Below are 21626 nucleotides of genomic sequence, written 5' to 3' on the forward strand. Positions count from 1 at the left end.
CATGATGGTCAACTTGCCTGCTGTTAGAGCTTTACGCAACTTGTCGACTATTCAAATAGTCGACTAGTAAATCCACTAGTTGACCTCATTGGTACTAATGAAAAAATAAATAATAATAATAATATATATATATATACTTTTTTTTTCTCCCGTTTTTGTAGGACTCAAGATCAGCTAGATTATAGTTATAGTCACCAATGTACACAGTTTTTAAATTAAATGTACAAATGTATGTGTGTGCGTGTGTTATTCTGGAGCTAATCTCACATCCTCTGGACCGATAAGTTCACACTGCCATTAGGCCAAATAAGTTCCTTGATTATTATTTTGTGTTTGTTTTTGTTTTTTCTATAATTTCATAATGGTTGTCAAATAACTTGGACTGAAACCTTTCCCAAAATCATATTGTCGCTGTTGGTTGGAAACCGTGTACTATGACCAAAACCGTTAATCTTTTATTATTGTTTTTAAAACATTGTAATGCAGTGAAAATAGATTGAGCTTGTAGATCTGCTATTTTTACTACTTTGGTGCGACACCGCCTAGGGCAATAATTCACAAAAGAAAACGTTCTGTCCAACAGCAACGATATATGTCTAATATAATATATAATATGACTCCGAGAAGCACTTGGGAGTCATGCCGTTAGTACACAGCTGTCTTGTATGTGTGCATAATAAGTAACTGCCGTGGCATTTACAGACACCTCTAAAACAAATCCAATCTTCTTCCTCCATCAGCCATCACTGAAAAACACAGTACAGTACATGCATACCAATTTGTAACGTGTACTTTAATTATCCAATTTTGACCTGAGATCAGATTCTAAAAATGTCTTCTACATCCTGACAGTTTTCTGAAAAAGCTATGTTTCTATGGCAGTCGTTCTTCGATTTTTCAAAAATAGCAGACCTACAAGCTCGTAGCGCGCCACTCGGTGGCGCGCTATGAGCTTGTAGATCTGCTATTTTTCAATATAATGCTAACACCAAAAGGGGTTCCCGCCCGCCCAAAATGGGATAAGCTGCTCTATTGGAATGCTCTCTGCATTTCCGCAGCTTTTCAAACAAATGGAAGACAGGCTAGCGGGACTTTTATGACGTTGACCATAATAAAATTGGTATTAGGTTTGAGTAACGCCTCCATTCCTCATGTTTTACGGGGGAAGCCTATCTACAGTATCGGTGAGCTTGTCCTGTTGCATTATGGGTCTCCAGCTTAGCCTACTGTGCCCTAATGACCTCATCCATTAATCACATTGCGTCATACGTGGGTCAGCTGTGCGGGAAATTCCGGGAATCCCAATCAATCACATTATCATCAGCTGTGCCAAGCCAGGATGTTTAACCAACAGACAGACCTTGGGGAGTGGATGAGTGACTGGTGACCGATTGGTGGCCCGGGTGTGGAGGCAGGGTCAACCACTTTCAACCCCCGGTGTCCCTATTTTTGGGAATGTCATTTTGGGGTGACAATTCAATTCAAAAATCTTCCCGAACTTCTTTCAGAAAATGTCCTCGTTTGGATTTTCAGAAATAGACAAAATCTGGTTGCGATGTGTTATGAGCTTGTTTGGCTATTTTTTTTTTAAATAGGGTTTAACCATTTTAAACCTTTAAATCCATTTAACCCATTTTGGGCGGGAACCCCTTTTGGTGTTAGCATTATGTTATGCTTTAGTTATTGAAAAATAGCAGATCTACAAGCTCATAGCGCGCCACCGAGTGGCGCGCTATGAGCTTGTAGGTCTGCTATTTTTGAAAAGTCGAAGAACGACTGACATAGAAACATAGCTTTTTCAGAAAACTGTCAGGATGTAGAAGACATTTTTAGAATCTGATCTCAGGTCAAAATGGGTCAATACCTACACGCTCACAAGCGTGTCACACCGCACCGTGTTATAGACCCGCTATATGTCAGCTGAATCTTTGCCTATTTCTGCAGAACGTCGGCCTATTAAAAATGCCCAGAATGGATGCTAGGGGTTCATTCATGTGGGTGAGTGTAAAGCAAGGCCCGGAGGCTGATGAATGATGTAATGCCGCTTTGAGGATTATGCTGTTTGTCTGCCTGGTAGTCCAAAACAGATAAGCTCCTTGAGTCTGGAACCAAATTATAATACCAGGAAATCACAGAATATCGGCTGACACAAGCTACAAAACAGGAAGTTTGCTCTCGCCGGCTTTGTTTCATAGCCATAACAACCAGTGTTGCCAGGTCTGCTTACTATAAACGACTTTGGGCTTCTGTAAAGTCGATCGCTTGTGAAATTATATAGTTTTTTTACCAGTGGCTTGAAAAGCACTGGTCATGAAAACTTCGACATACTGACGCGTAGTTCTGATTGGCTGCCTTTCTACGCAACCCATAGAGGGGGGGGGATGCAACCAGACACGTTTAATGCCATAGTCGAAACGGCCGTGCGAGAGGCGCCGCCGCCATGATGCCTCAGCGCAGCAAAGCAGAGGCTGAGCACACCCGTTGATTTAACAGTAACACATTCGGACGAATCACACCCCCATGCAGACTACCGCCGACCCCCGCGCCGACCTCCGCGGGGACCCCCGTTGGACCCGCCGATCCGCGGACCCCTGTGATTTTGACACATGATGAGAGATGTTCTTTGTACCTGCCAAAGCCAATGTCAACACAATGTCAATGTCAATTGTACCAAGCCAATGCCAACGCTACAACCGACAGCTGTGCATGAGGTGCGACATATAATGGCTTGGAGAATGTGCTACCTGAGAGTGCACAAATACAACCAAATACAAATACAAACAGTCCATTTGTATTTCCATCAGTTTGTTGTTATAAAAGGGTCCTTTGTTTCCATTTGTAGTAGGCTTAGGCTACACACAGTTACAGAGTCACCTCGACAGATTCTGTTGTTGTTAACCTCATTCAGTGCCACCTGCTCGACACCAAAGTGTAGAGGTTGTGCAATTTTTGGCCATTGTGACAAATACAAGCCAATTAAAATCCGTTGTGCACGTCATGTGCATGTCGTCACGTGCACACAGGATTAGATCAATTAAAAATAAAATATTTACATTTCATAGCACAATTCTGGAGATATAAGGCAGCCACTGGTAATTAACTGATAATTGATCAGTTCTTGTTTTAAGCTTGTTTCTGAAATGTAGTTGCTCATTTGGGCTCGCTGTCGTTCTCAAACATTTTCACAAAAAGTATTTTGTGTCAGGGACACCCATACAAGATGTGTGTTTCAAGCATATTCCAAATATTTCACATTTCTTTTGAGGTTTTTTTAAAATAGCTGATCTACAAGCTCACAACTTGTCGCAGTGTGACACGTTGTGAGCTTGTAGATCGGCTATTTTCAAATAACTGAAGTATAAAGTGGTTAACCCATTTTGGGGCGGGAACCCCTTTTGGTGTTTTAAACATTATGTTATAATTTAGCTATTGAAAAATAGCAGCTCTACAAGCTCATAGCGCGCCACCGAGTGGCGCGCTACGAGCTTGTAGGTCTGCTATTTTTGAAAAATCGTGAAAATATTTATTTCAGAAAACTGGAGGATTTAGAAGATTTTTTTTAAATTTCGAGGTCAGGCCTAAATGGGATAAACTGATTTTGATGCTATACTGTATCGACTGGGGGGCGCTTCTCTTGGGCTTGTTTTCGTCGACCTGTCCACTTGTTTCCCTCACAGAATCTGCAAACACTGACCGACAACCACTCGCTCCCGTTCAGGAAGCGTCGGTGGCACACAGCGAGGGTTCTGTTCCACGTCATTATGCCACCGTTTCCTTTGGCACACATTTTGGCACATTTCAGAGAAATAGAATCATAAGTCTCCCTCCTGTCTTAATACATCTATCAGACTCTTTTGGTGTCAGCACATTCAGAAGTGGCCTACAGCATATTCCTGCTTTAATCAGCATTTATCTGTGTGACTGTGAGTGTTGTCCCCCCCCTCCCTACACTCTGGGCTTATTAAGGACAATTCATACTCCAGTTATGTAGGTGAAAAGGTGACCACCGAAAACAACAACATGACGTCACGCTGCGGTGATAAGCGACTCACCACCACACATCTCTCCGTTTTTAATAACCTTATATCACCTAAAACGGGAGTATAATGAATAGGCCATAATTTAGATCACTTCAGATCAATAGCTGAGAGTTTATTGCTATTGTTTATTGCTATTGCTAGTACTTGTACTTGCCTGTACCTCCTCTCTGTCTCTCCTTTCTCCCCTTCTATCCACCGACACGGTCGAGGCAGATTTCCGCCCACCCTAGAGTCGGGTTCTATGCGAGACGTTTCTTCCTGCGGGGCTTCGTTACCACTGTCGCAAAACTGCTCGCTCAGGGTAGGATCTCTGTCGGTTCTCTGCTCTACATGTAATGTGTCTTGAGACAACTTGTTGTGATTTTTGACACTTTAACCCATTTTGGGGCGGGAACCCCTTTTGGTGTTAGCATTATGCTATGCTTTAGCTATTGAAAAATAGCAGATCTACAAGCTCATAGCACGCCACCGAGTGGCGCGCTACGAGCTTGTAGGTCTGCTATTTTTGAACAATCGAAGAACGACTGACATAGAAACATAGCTTTTTCAGAAAACTGTCAGGATGTAGAAGACATTTTTAGAATCTGATCTCAGGTCAAAATGGGTTAATAAAATTGAATTGAATGATATTTTACTTTCCATGCAGCGGCTTTTCCGTTATTTCTGAACCCTGTGTGTGGGGGTTCAGCGACATGCAGTCTACTCTGCTCTGCTGCCCACGAACCCCTGGAAACCCACAGCCACCTCTGACACTGAGGCTGGTTTCATCCAGCCGGGAAAGGCCAGGAAGATGATCTTTTTAGATTAACTTCTTCAATTATTGTAAAGGCAGTGTGGTGACTTCACACAGTGGTAACTATGCACACATTAAGAGTAAATAATGCTGAAAGCGCTCAAAGGTTAGGAAATGTGGTTAAATAACAAAAGCGAGGTCTGACATCCTTAGCATTGCAATCCTGTGTGTCATGTGTGTTTGCCACACACACACACACACACACCACACACACACACACACACACACACACACACACACACACACACACACACACACACACACACACACACACACACACACACACACACACACACACACACACACACACACACACACACACACACACACACACACACACACAGGTTTTAACCCATTTTGGGGCGGGAACCCCTTTGTGTTTTAAACATTATGTTATAATTTAGCTATTGAAAAATAGCAGATCTACAAGCTCATAGCACGCCACCGAGTGGCACGCTACGAGCTTGTAGGTCTGCTATTTCTTTTTTTAATCGTGAACATATTTATTTCAGAAAACTGGAGGATTTAGAAGAATTTTTAAAAATGTTGAGGTCAGGCCTAAATGGGTTAGTCATCCATAGAATTCATAATCTTTTGGATAAATGTTACATAATGCTGATTGTTTGTAGGATAAATGTTACATAATGCTGATTGTTTGTAGGATAAATGTTACATAATGCTGATTGTTTGTAGGATAAATGTTACATAATGCTGATTGTTTGTAGGATAAATGTTACATAATGCTGATTGTTTGTAGGATAAATGTTACATAATGCTGATTGTTTGTAGCTTTTAGACTCCCTGAAAATGGAAACATAATAATTCATTATTTGTTTGTCATATTGGTCGTGCACCCATGCAGGGGATTATGCAAGCACACATCACATGATTTGTTTTTTGTTAGTTTTAGCAGTCAAAGGTCATTTGTTGGCATTTTATTCTTTATTTAGATAGGATTGTGCTACTGAGAGACCCAGAGAAACGTTGGACAGAGAGATATGGGAGACACGAGGGGAGTCAGAATTAGGGCTCCAACGATTATTTTCTTAGCGATTATTCTATCGATTACATTTTCGATTATTTAAATCGAAAATGTTTTTTTAAATGTGTTTTTTTTTTTTTTACACATCAACGCAAATTATTTTATAACTACTTATAGCTGCTATAAGCAATAATATGTCAAAATTTTAATGACCTTTTTTTTGTTTTCTTTTTTTTTTGTATTCAGACAACCAGCAATGGGTAAAAAATGTAGTCTCTGTGACACATCTAGGGGCCACAATCTGCATTTAAAGATGTTCGGTGGTCACCTTATATTATATAGAAGCTCGATTTGCCTGTCTACTTCCTGATTGGTTAGTCATTGCACCGGGGTTTTTTTCGACCAATGACCAAGCTTCTAGGAACATCTTTGAATGCAGATTGTGGCCCCTAGATGTGTCACAGAGACAAAAAAAAAAGTCATTAAAGTTTTGACATATTAGCCTGGGCCGTGGCTCAGCGGTCCAGGCACCTTGGCCGGTAGTCCAAGTCTGGCAGTGTGCCGCGGGTTTGACTCCCGATGGCGACGGCCTTTACGGCAAGTCACTCCCCCATCTCTCTCCCCATTTCCTGTCAGCCTACTGTCTGTCCCTCTATAAAGAATATAAAATAAAGGCGAAAAACATATATATATATATATATATATTTTGGACATATTATTGCTTATAACAGCTTTAAGCCCATATAAAATTGATTTCGTTGTACAGTACAACGGTGTCACGCAAAAATAGAGAAAATCAATCTACAAGCTTGCAACGTGTCACGTTGTGACATGCGTACTGTATTCACAGCAGAACATTTAAACAAACATTATTTTATTAAAATCAATTACTGTTTTATATTATAATCGATTAGTTAGTTTGAATTGAACTCGGGTCCTGGTGACTCACAAGGACCATTATAGGTTAGTGCAGGCTGGTCCCTATTTGAACACTTGTGAAAGAGTTGGCGGCATACAGTAACACATCAAAACATACATTTTATTTCATTTCTTTATTTTTTATCTCATATAAACGATATTGGGATATAGAGGGTATGCGCATGCATAAAGTGAATGGAAAATCGAGTGGCAAAGTGACAGGCAAAGTGAGTTTAACATTGTTTAATGATATGACAGACAGATATGACTTTTCTGTTTGTATGTATGGGCTGTCAAGGCCAGAAAGTAGTTTTTAGCCACTCATTAGGCATTCCTGCATAACTTCCTGGTTTGATGATGATGTCACACGCATACCCTCTATACCGGTATGCACAATGCACATTATGGGATGGGCCATCATGATATGTCATCATGTTAATAATATTAAATTAGTTACCAGTTTTGGTGTGATGCTGCACTGATAATGCATGCTAGTGTTCAAATCAACTGTGGTCACATGAATAGATTTCGACTGGAATTATTATGTTGCTTTTGTTTCACAGTTAATGTCTTGGGTCTGATTTCGAATATAATGTTTAATACCTTTTATTTGATTGGTTTTTAGATGAGATATATTCCATTTAAAAGCCACCTGTGCACAGGTGTTGACACTTAACAATGCACCTGGTTTGATCAATGTAATGTCAAATGAAATAAACATAACATCACATAACAACCGTAAAAAAAGGTTTCCAAACTAAACAAAATTGATCGCATATGCCGCTCACGTTCTTGCGCATTAGTCTCAATCTTGTTTTTTACCACCAACCTGAATTTCAGACATTTCAGAGTGGGATGCCGCCGATTAATCGATTTTCCGATTAATCATCGGAGTCTCCGAAATCGATTTTGCCAAAATATAGGCTAATAAGTAAGGCTGCATAATATATCGAACATGTACCTTCATCAGAGTGGAGAATATAAGTATAAATCAAGTTGAGCAAAGCCACTCTTCTCTGCCCCTCTCTCTAACAGACACAGTTAACGATCGCTTGTTAAGCGCCTGCCAGACAGACAATCAGATGAAATGAAGGCAGTTGTAGAGTAGAGTGTAGACTAGTGAACTGAACGTTTTCTGTTTATATCAAGTACTTCATACCAGCCCCTTATGAAACTACTTCTCCCCAAATCCAAATGGATTTCATTTTCCATCCTGAATGGCAGTCACTAGCATACAATACCCAGGGGGCAAACCACCCTTTTTTTTAGGAAACCTGCATTTGTCATAACATACAAAGTTGTCCACCAGAAATAATATCTATGACCCCATAGGATCACAACCTATATGGACAACTCGGTCAATTTTGTTGCGAAAGTCCAATATGGCCGCCCCCAATATTAGCCCCTATTAGTTATAATGGGGGGTGAATAGGGCAATTTGTTAAACTGAGAGATATTTCCACGAAACTTCTCAGGTTGATCAATGATATGAATACGAACATTTTTTGTATTGCAAGTTTCCATGAAATCCAATATGGCCGCCACATTATTAGCACCAAAAAAATAGGTTTTGGCTCTAACTTCTGAACCAGATAAGCTAGAAATGCAAACTTGGTGTCTATTTCATGGTTTCTGACCATGAGAGACTCAATGGAATACCTCTTTTCATTATTGGGTGTGTCTGGACCCTTATTGTGCATATTTACAAGATGGTGGCTACCCGAAATAGTGTTTTACCATGATTTCTACCATGATTGTTGACTGTTTTGGCAAACACAAGCAATATTAATCCATTGGCTAAGATTCATGGCACAGAAGGAACATATTTTCTTGAGCTTGCATATTGTCAAAATGGCTGCAAACATAAAAAAAAGAAAAGACTATTACCCAGGGGGGCAAACCACTCCTTTTTTGGATACCTGCATTTGCCATAACATCAAAGGTTGTCCACCAGAAATATATATGACCCAATAGAATCACAACCTATGTGGACACACCGGTCAATTTCTTTGCTGGAAATCCAATATGGCCACCACAATATTAGCCCCCATTAGCCTATAATGCGGGTGAATAGGACAACATTTTTAACTGAGGGATATTTCCACAAAACTTCACAGGTTGATCAATGATATGAATACCATAATTTTTTGTATTGGAAGTTTCCATGATATCCATTATGGCCACCACAATACTAGCACCCAGAAAATAGGTTTGGCTCTAAATTCTGAACAAGATGAGCTAGAAATACAAACTCATGGTTTCTAACCACGAAAGATATTATTGTTCTGGGGTGTTTCTTTGCAGAAAGACGTCCCTCTGGCTGTATTTTGGTTTTGTTCTACTGTTTGTTGGCATTTCCTCTGTTTATGTTGACAATCATCCCTGGCAGGGACGTGCATCGCCAAGCCGGACATCCCTTCCTTCACTGAGTCTGGATGGTCTCTCAGTGACGGGAATGCAGTCCCCTGTCCATCTACAGAGCCAGCCTGGCCTATGTCAATGAACAAGACAATATCATGTAGCTGTATCAAAGGCTGCCAGAAAATCTGTTCATGTGCCAGGGACTGGAGACAAGATGCAGCAGGAGCTTCACTCCATTCCTGACTGGGAATGTCTCAGATGCATGCATCATTCTGTGTGCTCTTTATGGGCCCAAAACCACTGGCTAAACTCCAGTCCGCTCCTCTGACAAGTGTCCTGCTCACTGACAAGAGTGAGGTCTTAAACAGAGAGTCCTCAATTTCCGAAGAGGATATTGCCACGATACCCCAGCTGCCAATCAAAGCTGATCTGGCTGACCCCCCCCCCCCCCCCCCCCCCCCCCCACCAGTGCAGAGACAGTGAAAGCACTCCAACAAACCACTTCTGGAAAGGCACCAGGAGGTGATGGGTTGCCCGCAGACATCTACAAGAATGGAGGCATGGCACCTAATCTGGATAGGGGGAAGTCCCTCAAGACTTCAAGGACGCATCCATAGTGCATGTTTACAAGAGGAAAGGGGATGGGGCATACTGCGATAACCATCATGGTATAGCCCTCCTGAGTCATCCTGAACATCACAGGAAAGATCTTAGCAAGAATCATCCTCAACCGGCTTATCAGCCATGCTGAGAATGTTGTCCCTGGATCCCAATGTGGTTTCCACGGAGGCAGAGGTTCCTGTAACATGATCTTTTCCATTTGCCAGCTGCAAGAAAAGTGCAGAGAGCAGAAGGGTCTCTATATGGTGTTTGTCGACCTCACCAAGGCCTTTCACACAGTCAATCGTGAGGGCCTGTGGCAGATCCCTGGCAAGTTTGGCTGTCCAGGGACATTGATCTCTCTCATCGCGTCCTTTCATGACAGGATGCCAGCCAGAGTCCAAGATAATGGTGATGCATCCCCAGTCAGGAATGGAGTGAAGCTCCTGCTGCATCTTGTCTCCAGTCCCTGGCACATGAACAGATTTTCTGGCATAGGCCAGGCTGGCTCTAGATGGACAGGGGACCATCACTGAGAGACCATCCATACTCAGTGAAGGAAGGGATGTCCGGCTTGACAATGCACGTCCCTACCAGGGATGATTGTCAACATAAACAGAGGAAATGCCAACAGAAACAGTAGAACAAAACCAAAATACAGCCAGAGGGATGTCTTTCTGCAAAGAAACACCCCAGAACAATAATACTTAATAGAGGGAAAGTATGGCTAAAATATGTATATATCTCTCTCGTGGTTAGAAACCATGAGTTTGTATTTATAGCTCATCTGGTTCTGAATTTAGAGACAAACCTATTTTCTGGGTGCTAGTATTGTGGTGGCCATATTGGATATCATGGAAACTTCCAATACAAACCATTATGGTATTCATATCATTGATCAACCTGTGAAGTTTCGTGGGAATATCCCTCAGTTAAAATGTTGCCCTATTCACCCGCATTATAGGCTAATGGGGGGCTAATATTGTGGTGGCCATATTGGATTTCCAGCAAAGATATTGACCGGTGTGTCCATAGGTTGTGATTCTATTGGGTCATAGATATTTCTGGTGGACAACCTTTGATGTTATGGCAAATGCAGGTATCCAAAAAGGGGTGGTTTGCCACCCTGGGTAATAGGATCTGACAGGAAATGTAATGTCTCTTTTCTTTTTCATGTTTGCAGCCATTTTGACAATATGCAAGCTCAAGAAAATATGTTCCTTCTGTGCCATGAATCTTAGCCAATGGATTAATATTGCTTGTGTTTGCCAAAACAGTCAACAATCATGGTAGAAATCATGGTAAAGCACTATTTCGGGTAGCCACCATCTTGTAAATATGCACAATAAGGCTCCAGAAACACCCAATAATAAAAATAGGTATTCCATTGAGTCTCTCATGGTCAGAAACCATGAAATAGACACCAAGTTTGCATTTCTAGCTCATCTGGTTCAGAAGTTAGAGCCAAAACCTATTTTCTTGGTGCTAATATTGTGGCGGCCATATTGTGGCGGCCATATTGGATTTCATGGAAACTTGCAATACAAAAAATGTTCGTATTCATATCATTGATCAACCTGAGAAGTTTAGTGGAAATATCTCTCAGTTTAAAAATGTGCCCTATTCACCCCCCATTATAACTAATAGGGGCTAATATTGGGGGTGGCCATATTGGACTTTCGCAACAAAATTGACCGAGTTGTCCATATAGGTTGTGATCCTATGGGGTCATAGATATTATTTCTGGTGGACAACTTTGTATGTTATGACAAATGCAGGTCAACCCCCTTTGCCCCCTGGGTACAATGAGAACTGAGAAGTTTTATCTGATATTGATTTTTTTTTTAAATTCGATTCGATTTGGCTGATGGTCACTTTCTGGCATCCACACAGATACAATGTATATGACGACTGTTACCGTAGCATTACACGACTGTTACCGTAGCATTACACGACTGTTACCGTAGCATTACACGACTGTTACCGTAGCATTACACGACTGTTACCGTAGCATTACACGACTGTTACCGTAGCATTACACGACTGTTACCGTAGCATTACACAAGCGGTGCTAGCTGAGGTAAAGTGGTTTTAATCCAAGCAGCGGGTTGCAGGGGAGCAGAGTAGTAATTTTCTATTAAATGTATTATGTTTTGTAGCAGCTTAGCTGCCGCAGATAGGGGCACAGCTGTTCTCATTTAACTAAAGCCTTTGCCACAGTAAAATGCTCAGTATTACTTTATCCATTTGTTACTTGGGGAGTGTGCAAAACAAAACGCAACCAAATCGACCCGTAATTGCATTTTAGGCATTTTAGGCCCCAAGTAAAATTAACACATTTTGTAGCCATTGACCTAGAGGAAGACAAATTCTGTATCTATGTGTAATCACATTATCATATGACACTAATCCCATTATGTGTATTTTTTTTTAAAAGCACAGCACACCTTAATTATATGTACAAACGCGTGCACGGATGCCGTGGGTCTGCACGGATGCCGTGAGTCTGCACGGATGCCGTGGGTCTGCACGGATGCCGTGGGTCTGCACGGATGCCGTGGGTCTGCACGGATGCCGTGGGTCTGCACGGATGCCGTGAGTCTGCACGGATGCCGTGGGTCTACACGGATGCCGTGAGTCTGCACGGATGCCGTGGGTCTGCACGGATGCCGTGGGTCTGCACGGCTTCTTCTTGAAGTCGCTGTGAGCTACAGAGGTTGGGTGCCATATTGTGACAGGTGATTTATTACAGCCATGTCATCAGCCACCTGCCTGTCAACGCACTGCTGTGCTGCCTGCAGCTGCAGGGGTTTTAGCACACACTCCCTGCACGCACGCACGCACGCACGCACGCACATTATATTCCACTACCAAACACCACACATTATACATAAACACACGGACATGCATACACAAGAGCAGATGTCCATATACACTCACTCTCCTCTCTCTCTCTCTCTTTTTCGCACGCACGCACGCACACACACTCACACACAGTCACACGCACACACGCACACACACTCACACACCAGGTGTCTAATGGGTTTATTGCTCGGACAAACGCAGTCCAACAGGCAGGCTATAGATGCTGGTACAGTTCGTGTGGTGGTTTCCACATACACACACATCCATCAACACTTCACAGTTGCTTCCTGGTTAGCATCGCCAACACTATAGCAGACTGTCAGTAGTGACAGTCTGCGGTTATGGAAACCAGAGCTTTATGCAAAACTGTTCACCATCACATGCACCAATATATACTACTATTTACAATTAACTTAGAAGTAAAATATACACCATTGGGCAAATAAAAAAAGGTAACGATACTCAACAACAAACCTAATTATAGAATATCTATAGGATGATCTAGTCATACAAACTCAATTCCATTCTAATCACAGAATATATCTTGCGTAAATAAATCAAAGGAGCTCACGAGTTCAACCTGTTGTGGTGTGACACGTTGTGATATGTTATCGCCAAAAATCTAATCATAGAATACAATGTTTCTATTGTGGTCCATTCATTGTACAGAAGTCTTCAGTAAATGGATGAGCATGAGTTTCACAGTGTGCTCACTGGCTCAAGATAAACTCCACCCTGTTGTTGTTAACTTTCCAAAACGCAGACAGATTCTAAAAATGTCTTCTACATCCTGACAATTTTCTGAAAAAGCTATGTTTCTATGTCAGTGGTTCTTCGATTTTTCAAAAATAGCAGTCGGGAACTCCTTTTGGTGTTAGCATTATGTTATGCTTTAGCTATTGAAAAATAGCAGATCTACAAGCTCATAGCGAGCCACCGAGTGGCGCGCTATGAGCTTGTAGGTCTGCTATTTTGACCTATTAATGCTAACACCAAAAGGAGTTCCCGACTTCCCGCACAAAATGGGTTAACTCAAGTGGGCAGAATGAGTATATATTAGGACTGTAGAAAGTAATCAGAAGGACAAATTAATTAATAATATTTAATTATGGATTCCATAATTTAATTAATAATAATAATAATTGGATAAGGACAGGGCAGATATGACAAATAACTTGAATATACAAAGAAATGACTGACCTATAATAACTTGATTAAACTTGATTATATAAGATCATTGCAACTAGAAATGTAATAATTGCGACCCACATGTGACGTCCATAGGTTTCCATGCATGTGTCCGATACATCCAGGCCATGCAGACAGACAGCCCTCTATAATAGGCACACTCTGTATTCTCTTTGTTTGAGTGTGGAGAAGCAATCAGGAACTGACAGCTGCCTAATGGTATCTGTCAGTGGCAGAAGTCAGATAGTTTTGGCAGGTCTTCTCTCACAAAGACGCACACCCGCCCGCATGCCTGCCCGCCCGCCCGCCCACCCACACACACACACACCCACCCACACACACACACACACACACACACACACACACACACACACACACACACACACACACACACACACACACACACACACACACACACACACACACCCACCCACACACCCACCCACCCACACACACACACACCAACAGCAGCAACAGATTATACATTTTGAAATATGCATTGGACAAAAAGGCAGATCAAAGGCAGAGAGGGATCGACACACAGTTGAGATAAGCAACACCAGGCATGCAGGTACACACACTCAAAGCAAACGCACACAAATCCACATGAAGATGTACACCCCCATCCCCGAAATGGAAAAATATATGCATTGGTATTAGATTGTTTGCAGTGGCAGACAGGCGCGCACGCACGCACGCACGCACAGACACAGACACAGACACAGACACCCGCACGCACGCACGCACGCACGCACGCACGCACGCACGCACGCACGCACGCACGAATGTAGTTACGGTATGATGCGTTGTATAAAAGATAGATGGCTTGATCGGAAGGAGAGAAGAGGAGACAAGAGCAGAGAAGAGCAGAGAAGAGGAGAGAAGAGGAGAGACGAGCAGGTACGGCTCAGTTCTAAAAGAAAAAGCTCCAGCTCCCGCTCCCTGTAATCGCTCCCCAGGCTTCTCTTTAAAACCCCTGTAGTCTTAGTGAACTGGACTTGAGTTATACAACGCAACTGTACTTTGATGTTACCTGACGAAGATGCAATGACATCGAAACGATGTTGTCGTCTTTACCTGTATACCCTGTAAATAAAGGCTCTATAACTGCCGGAGAGACTGCTCCAGTGCCTTCCGTCCACTACATACCAGTCCTGTTCCTGAGATGCACCGGACCAGCCTAACATAGGCTTGAGGCGTGTGGTGGAACCCCGTTGTGCTGCACACAGGCCCGGATCTAGCATTGGGCTAGTTTTATTTTATTGTATTATTATTGTATTTATTTTTAATGATGAAATTGTAAAAGTATTGCAATCCAATTCAAGTGAGATTTGTGTTTAGTCATTGTATAGTTAATTATGGTTAACCCATTTTGGGGCGGGAACCCCTTTTGGTGTTTATGTTATGATTTAACTATTGAAAAATAGCAGATCTACAAGCTCATAGCTTTTTCAGAAAACCGTCAGGATTTAGAAGACATTTTTAGAATCTGATCTCAGGTCAAAATGGGTTAAAGCATTGAGAGCTTCTCCTCTGCTGCCTGCTGTGTTGTGGCGTAGCCGTGGAAAGCCTGATCCAGTCTAGTCCACCATGCACAGCGACTAGTCTCTGTTTGTCTAGCCTGGGGGCCCCGCCCCCTACTACTGTAAATCCGGCACTGGCTGCAAAATTAACACATGCACCGTCCTGTACAGTAGGACAGTTCAAATGCAATTACAGTACCACGTGCTGAGCATTCGACACCATAGACCACCCAACACTCATTAACCGCATCGGTTATCGATATGAAGCATCGACTGAAGGTGGAACTGTACAAATATAAAAAAGTAACAAAATAAGCGTTAGAAACGATTCAAACAACCCAGAGACTACATTTCCGGGTAGGCAGTGTGGCTGCATCTGCCCATTGCACAACAGAAACCGAATGTTAATTACGTTTATTTTTATTTTATTGATATTTAATGTTTCGTGGTTAGTACGAGTCGAGTCACCACCAGTTGAGCTTACGTCAACGAGGAATCTCAGGAACGCAATGTGTTGACAGCTGGGCATGACGTACTGTATATTAGCAGCAACATTGCCTTCATATGTAGTTTCAAGGCTTTTGCGGCCACATTCATTACATTTTCTCCAGAAACTGGCTGTATCAAATATGAATGGACATCATTAACGACGCACAGCCACTCCCCTGACAGAAAGGCCGGGGTGGTCGGTTTATTTTTCAAACACAGTTCTTATATGAAGCGACATAAAATCGCCCTATGGAGATTTCACTGCAAATAAAAAAATACATGAACCTGTGTATAGGCGCCCTCTACTGAAAGTGACGTCAGACTTCGGTGCTCTATTGGTCCAGAATGCAGCAGCCCGCCTCTTAACAGGGGCAAGAACGTTTGACTATCCTGGCCACCCTCCCTCCATCTCATTTAGAATCGACTTTAAAATTCTGCTCTTTACATTCAAGGCCACGACCGGCCTTGCTCCGTCCTACATCTCGGACCTACTCGACCCCTATGAGCCTGCCCGCGAGCTGAGATCCTCAGCCAAGGCTCTACTTACAATAAAAACTGGTTTAAAAAAAAACTATAGGCGACCGGGTGGAATGCCCTGCCCCTGGAAATCAGGATTGCCGACTCGGTTCCTCGTTTTAAATCACTCCTGAAGACCCATTTTTATAAAGCTGCTTTTAACAGATTAATCGCCCAGGACGAAGTTCTTTGTCCTTTCTATTAGTAACGCCCGACGCTCAGGACGAAGTATTGTCCTAAAGACGAAGTTTATTGATACGAGAACAGTTCGCCTGGCTGTATAGCCCAGGCGCGCCTGCTGGGCTCTCCTCGGTGACGCGCAAGACTGAGACGTCATCAAAAAACTCCCTCCTCTGTTTAGCTGATGAAAACGAAAATCTTAAAACGTTCATAAATCGCGATCTAAATCATCCCGTCTTTTTCTGAAAAAAGATCCTGTGTTAGACGGCGCTCCGCGGTCCAGTCGCTAGTCTCGATAGATTTATTCTTGTCTCCCGTTGTTGTCGATCGATTCTAAAGTGCTGTGGCTATTGTTAGCTGCTACACAACATCATGAACTTCCGGCCGGTCCGTCCGGAAAAGGCGTCCGTGTTTATAAATCGACTGGGCGCATGAATGTAATGGATTAAATAGTTCCGGGCAATTAATGTGTTAATCTTTTATCGTTGTGAATGTTACGTATTTTCTTACAGTATGTATTGTACTGTATGTATTTTTCACTTTCTGTTATCCAATGTTTTTGCTATTATTATTGTGTTCTTTATTGTGTTCCCTTTGTTGTTAAGCACTTTGTGCTTGAAAGGTGCTATAGAAATAAAGCTTTATTATTATTATTATTATTATTATTATTATGAACAGCTCAACAGTTGAAACACCATAAGAACGAAAACAATGACAAGAAATCTTTGCAGGAGTCCTTCAGCACACTAAAGCAGACTTTCATTTCTTTACTTTCATTACTTTCATTGTGAAGCCTTGTTAGTTTGAAAATCTGTTTGATTCGCAATGTGAGGCACCATTATCTTGAAAAACATCTGTTTATTTTGTGATGCACTGTTGCATGGCTAGCGTGACAATCTGTTCATTTCGGCAAGCGACACTGTCATACTACAGACAATAAAGTAGGCTTAAATCTCATTACTTTGACTCCGCTTAGCCTTAATGGGAAACATCAATCTGTTCCTCAATTAAAAGTGAACTGATAATTCACAACTACTTTACTTTCCTCTCCCTCATGGCCTCTCCCGGGTTTTATGATAAAACAAATGAAAGGAAGAATGCAATGGATTAGAGAGAAAGTTAAGGAGCACTGAATGGGAGGGGAGAAGAGGGAGACTGATAGGCAGCATTAGGGGGAGGTAGTAGAGAGAGAGAGGGGACATAAGAGTGAGTAATGAGACAGAGTAATGAGAAAGCAAGATAAAGAAAAGAGGAAGAAAAATGCAAGGCCACAAAAGGAATGGAGTGAATGAATGAATTGCATGTGATATATCACAGCAAACGTAAAGGGCTTCGAAAGGAGACACCGGAGGGGAAGAGCGACGAGGAGGCTGAGAGACAGGAGAGCAGAGATATTAGAGCCGGTTGGAAGTTTATGACGCACAGTATAGTATATGGGGGGGGTGATGCACATCGGTCTCATCCACCAACCTCTAGAATCAGTGGCGCCAGGGAGGACACACACGGACGCACAAGACATTATTAACCCTACCTCTAAAGCTTGCGTTATACGTACTGTAGTTGCACAAACATTGCGGATCTACAAGCTCTGAATTGTATCCACACGTCGTTCAAGTATAAACCAGGCATAACTCTAAGGGCCGATTCATACTACTATTTTAGCCGAATAAAAGCAAAAAAATAAAATAAAAGCAATGGCTAATACCCTAACAGCAACCTAATCTTTATCGCATATTGGCCCTCAGCATAGTAAAACAAGTACGCACGCACGCACGCACGCACGCACGCACGCAACTTTAAATTGCGGTCCATCAATTTGAGGGTCACTATGGAGATTATCTGCGTGGTTCCAGTGGCAGCAGAGAGGGGAGGCAGTGTGTTCCTAGGCGGGTCCACTACATTCCATGAGAGGGAGGAGAGAGAGAGAGAGATACAGTGTTGCCAGGTCTGCTTATTCTAAGCGACTTTGGGCTTGTTTTCCTGCAAAGTTGCTTCTAAATATCGGTCATTGCGCGTTGCGTTTTTTTTGGGGGGGGGGGGGCTTGTTTCTAAAGTGCAGTTGCTTATCTGGGCTTGCAACCTAAAAGCATTTTAATTAAACCTGTGGTTCTCAAACATTTTCACGCCAACGACCGCCCAAATTAACCCGTTGTGTATTCGTCTGTGGATCCCCATCTGAAAAGATTCAGTTCCAATAGGAAACTGTAGGCTGGGACTGGGGGGCCTGGGCCGGCCTAGTGGTCCTGGGCCTGGGGGGACTGGGGGGCCTGGGCCGGCCTAGTGGTCCTGGGGGGCCTGGGCCTGGGGGGACTGAGGGGCCTGGGCCGGCCCCTCAGTCCCAGGCCACTCCCCTGACAGAAAGGCCGGGGTGGTCGGTTTATTTTTCAAACACAGTTCTTATATGAAGCGACATAAAATCGCCCTATGGAGATTTCACTGCAAATAAAAAAATACATGAACCTGTGTATAGGCGCCCTCTACTGAAAGTGACGTCAGACTTCGGTGCTCTATTGGTCCAGAATGCAGCAGCCCGCCTCTTAACAGGGGCAAGAACGTTTGACTATCCTGGCCACCCTCCCTCCATCTCATTTAGAATCGACTTTAAAATTCTGCTCTTTACATTCAAGGCCACGACCGGCCTTGCTCCGTCCTACATCTCGGACCTACTCGACCCCTATGAGCCTGCCCGCGAGCTGAGATCCTCAGCCAAGGCTCTACTTACAATAAAAACTGGTTTAAAAAAAAACTATAGGCGACCGGGTGGAATGCCCTGCCCCTGGAAATCAGGATTGCCGACTCGGTTCCTCGTTTTAAATCACTCCTGAAGACCCATTTTTATAAAGCTGCTTTTAACAGATTAATCGCCCAGGACGAAGTTCTTTGTCCTTTCTATTAGTAACGCCCGACGCTCAGGACGAAGTATTGTCCTAAAGACGAAGTTTATTGATACGAGAACAGTTCGCCTGGCTGTATAGCCCAGGCGCGCCTGCTGGGCTCTCCTCGGTGACGCGCAAGACTGAGACGTCATCAAAAAACTCCCTCCTCTGTTTAGCTGATGAAAACGAAAATCTTAAAACGTTCATAAATCGCGATCTAAATCATCCCGTCTTTTTCTGAAAAAAGATCCTGTGTTAGACGGCGCTCCGCGGTCCAGTCGCTAGTCTCGATAGATTTATTCTTGTCTCCCGTTGTTGTCGATCGATTCTAAAGTGCTGTGGCTATTGTTAGCTGCTACACAACATCATGAACTTCCGGCCGGTCCGTCCGGAAAAGGCGTCCGTGTTTATAAATCGACTGGGCGCATGAATGTAATGGATTAAATAGTTCCGGGCAATTAATGTGTTAATCTTTTATCGTTGTGAATGTTACGTATTTTCTTACAGTATGTATTGTACTGTATGTATTTTTCACTTTCTGTTATCCAATGTTTTTGCTATTATTATTGTGTTCTTTATTGTGTTCCCTTTGTTGTTAAGCACTTTGTGCTTGAAAGGTGCTATAGAAATAAAGCTTTATTATTATTATTATTATTATTATTATTATGAACAGCTCAACAGTTGAAACACCATAAGAACGAAAACAATGACAAGAAATCTTTGCAGGAGTCCTTCAGCACACTAAAGCAGACTTTCATTTCTTTACTTTCATTACTTTCATTGTGAAGCCTTGTTAGTTTGAAAATCTGTTTGATTCGCAATGTGAGGCACCATTATCTTGAAAAACATCTGTTTATTTTGTGATGCACTGTTGCATGGCTAGCGTGACAATCTGTTCATTTCGGCAAGCGACACTGTCATACTACAGACAATAAAGTAGGCTTAAATCTCATTACTTTGACTCCGCTTAGCCTTAATGGGAAACATCAATCTGTTCCTCAATTAAAAGTGAACTGATAATTCACAACTACTTTACTTTCCTCTCCCTCATGGCCTCTCCCGGGTTTTATGATAAAACAAATGAAAGGAAGAATGCAATGGATTAGAGAGAAAGTTAAGGAGCACTGAATGGGAGGGGAGAAGAGGGAGACTGATAGGCAGCATTAGGGGGAGGTAGTAGAGAGAGAGAGGGGACATAAGAGTGAGTAATGAGACAGAGTAATGAGAAAGCAAGATAAAGAAAAGAGGAAGAAAAATGCAAGGCCACAAAAGGAATGGAGTGAATGAATGAATTGCATGTGATATATCACAGCAAACGTAAAGGGCTTCGAAAGGAGACACCGGAGGGGAAGAGCGACGAGGAGGCTGAGAGACAGGAGAGCAGAGATATTAGAGCCGGTTGGAAGTTTATGACGCACAGTATAGTATATGGGGGGGGTGATGCACATCGGTCTCATCCACCAACCTCTAGAATCAGTGGCGCCAGGGAGGACACACACGGACGCACAAGACATTATTAACCCTACCTCTAAAGCTTGCGTTATACGTACTGTAGTTGCACAAACATTGCGGATCTACAAGCTCTGAATTGTATCCACACGTCGTTCAAGTATAAACCAGGCATAACTCTAAGGGCCGATTCATACTACTATTTTAGCCGAATAAAAGCAAAAAAATAAAATAAAAGCAATGGCTAATACCCTAACAGCAACCTAATCTTTATCGCATATTGGCCCTCAGCATAGTAAAACAAGTACGCACGCACGCACGCACGCACGCACGCACGCACGCAACTTTAAATTGCGGTCCATCAATTTGAGGGTCACTATGGAGATTATCTGCGTGGTTCCAGTGGCAGCAGAGAGGGGAGGCAGTGTGTTCCTAGGCGGGTCCACTACATTCCATGAGAGGGAGGAGAGAGAGAGAGAGATACAGTGTTGCCAGGTCTGCTTATTCTAAGCGACTTTGGGCTTGTTTTCCTGCAAAGTTGCTTCTAAATATCGGTCATTGCGCGTTGCGTTTTTTTTGGGGGGGGGGGGGGCTTGTTTCTAAAGTGCAGTTGCTTATCTGGGCTTGCAACCTAAAAGCATTTTAATTAAACCTGTGGTTCTCAAACATTTTCACGCCAACGACCGCCCAAATTAACCCGTTGTGTATTCGTCTGTGGATCCCCATCTGAAAAGATTCAGTTCCAATAGGAAACTGTAGGCTGGGACTGGGGGGCCTGGGCCGGCCTAGTGGTCCTGGGCCTGGGGGGACTGGGGGGCCTGGGCCGGCCTAGTGGTCCTGGGGGGC

General features: G+C 42.9%; 1 protein-coding gene across 1 annotated transcript in view; it reads right to left on the bottom strand.

Annotated features, from left to right (window-relative positions):
• Positions 1-21626, bottom strand: part of ppp1r16b (protein phosphatase 1, regulatory subunit 16B) — a 192204-nt gene that overhangs the window by 91184 nt on the left and 79394 nt on the right. The window lies entirely within an intron of this gene.

The sequence above is a fragment of the Electrona antarctica genome (assembly GCF_951216825.1).
Source record: "Electrona antarctica genome assembly, chromosome: 9".
In the NCBI taxonomy this organism is placed as follows: Eukaryota; Metazoa; Chordata; class Actinopteri; order Myctophiformes; family Myctophidae; genus Electrona; species Electrona antarctica.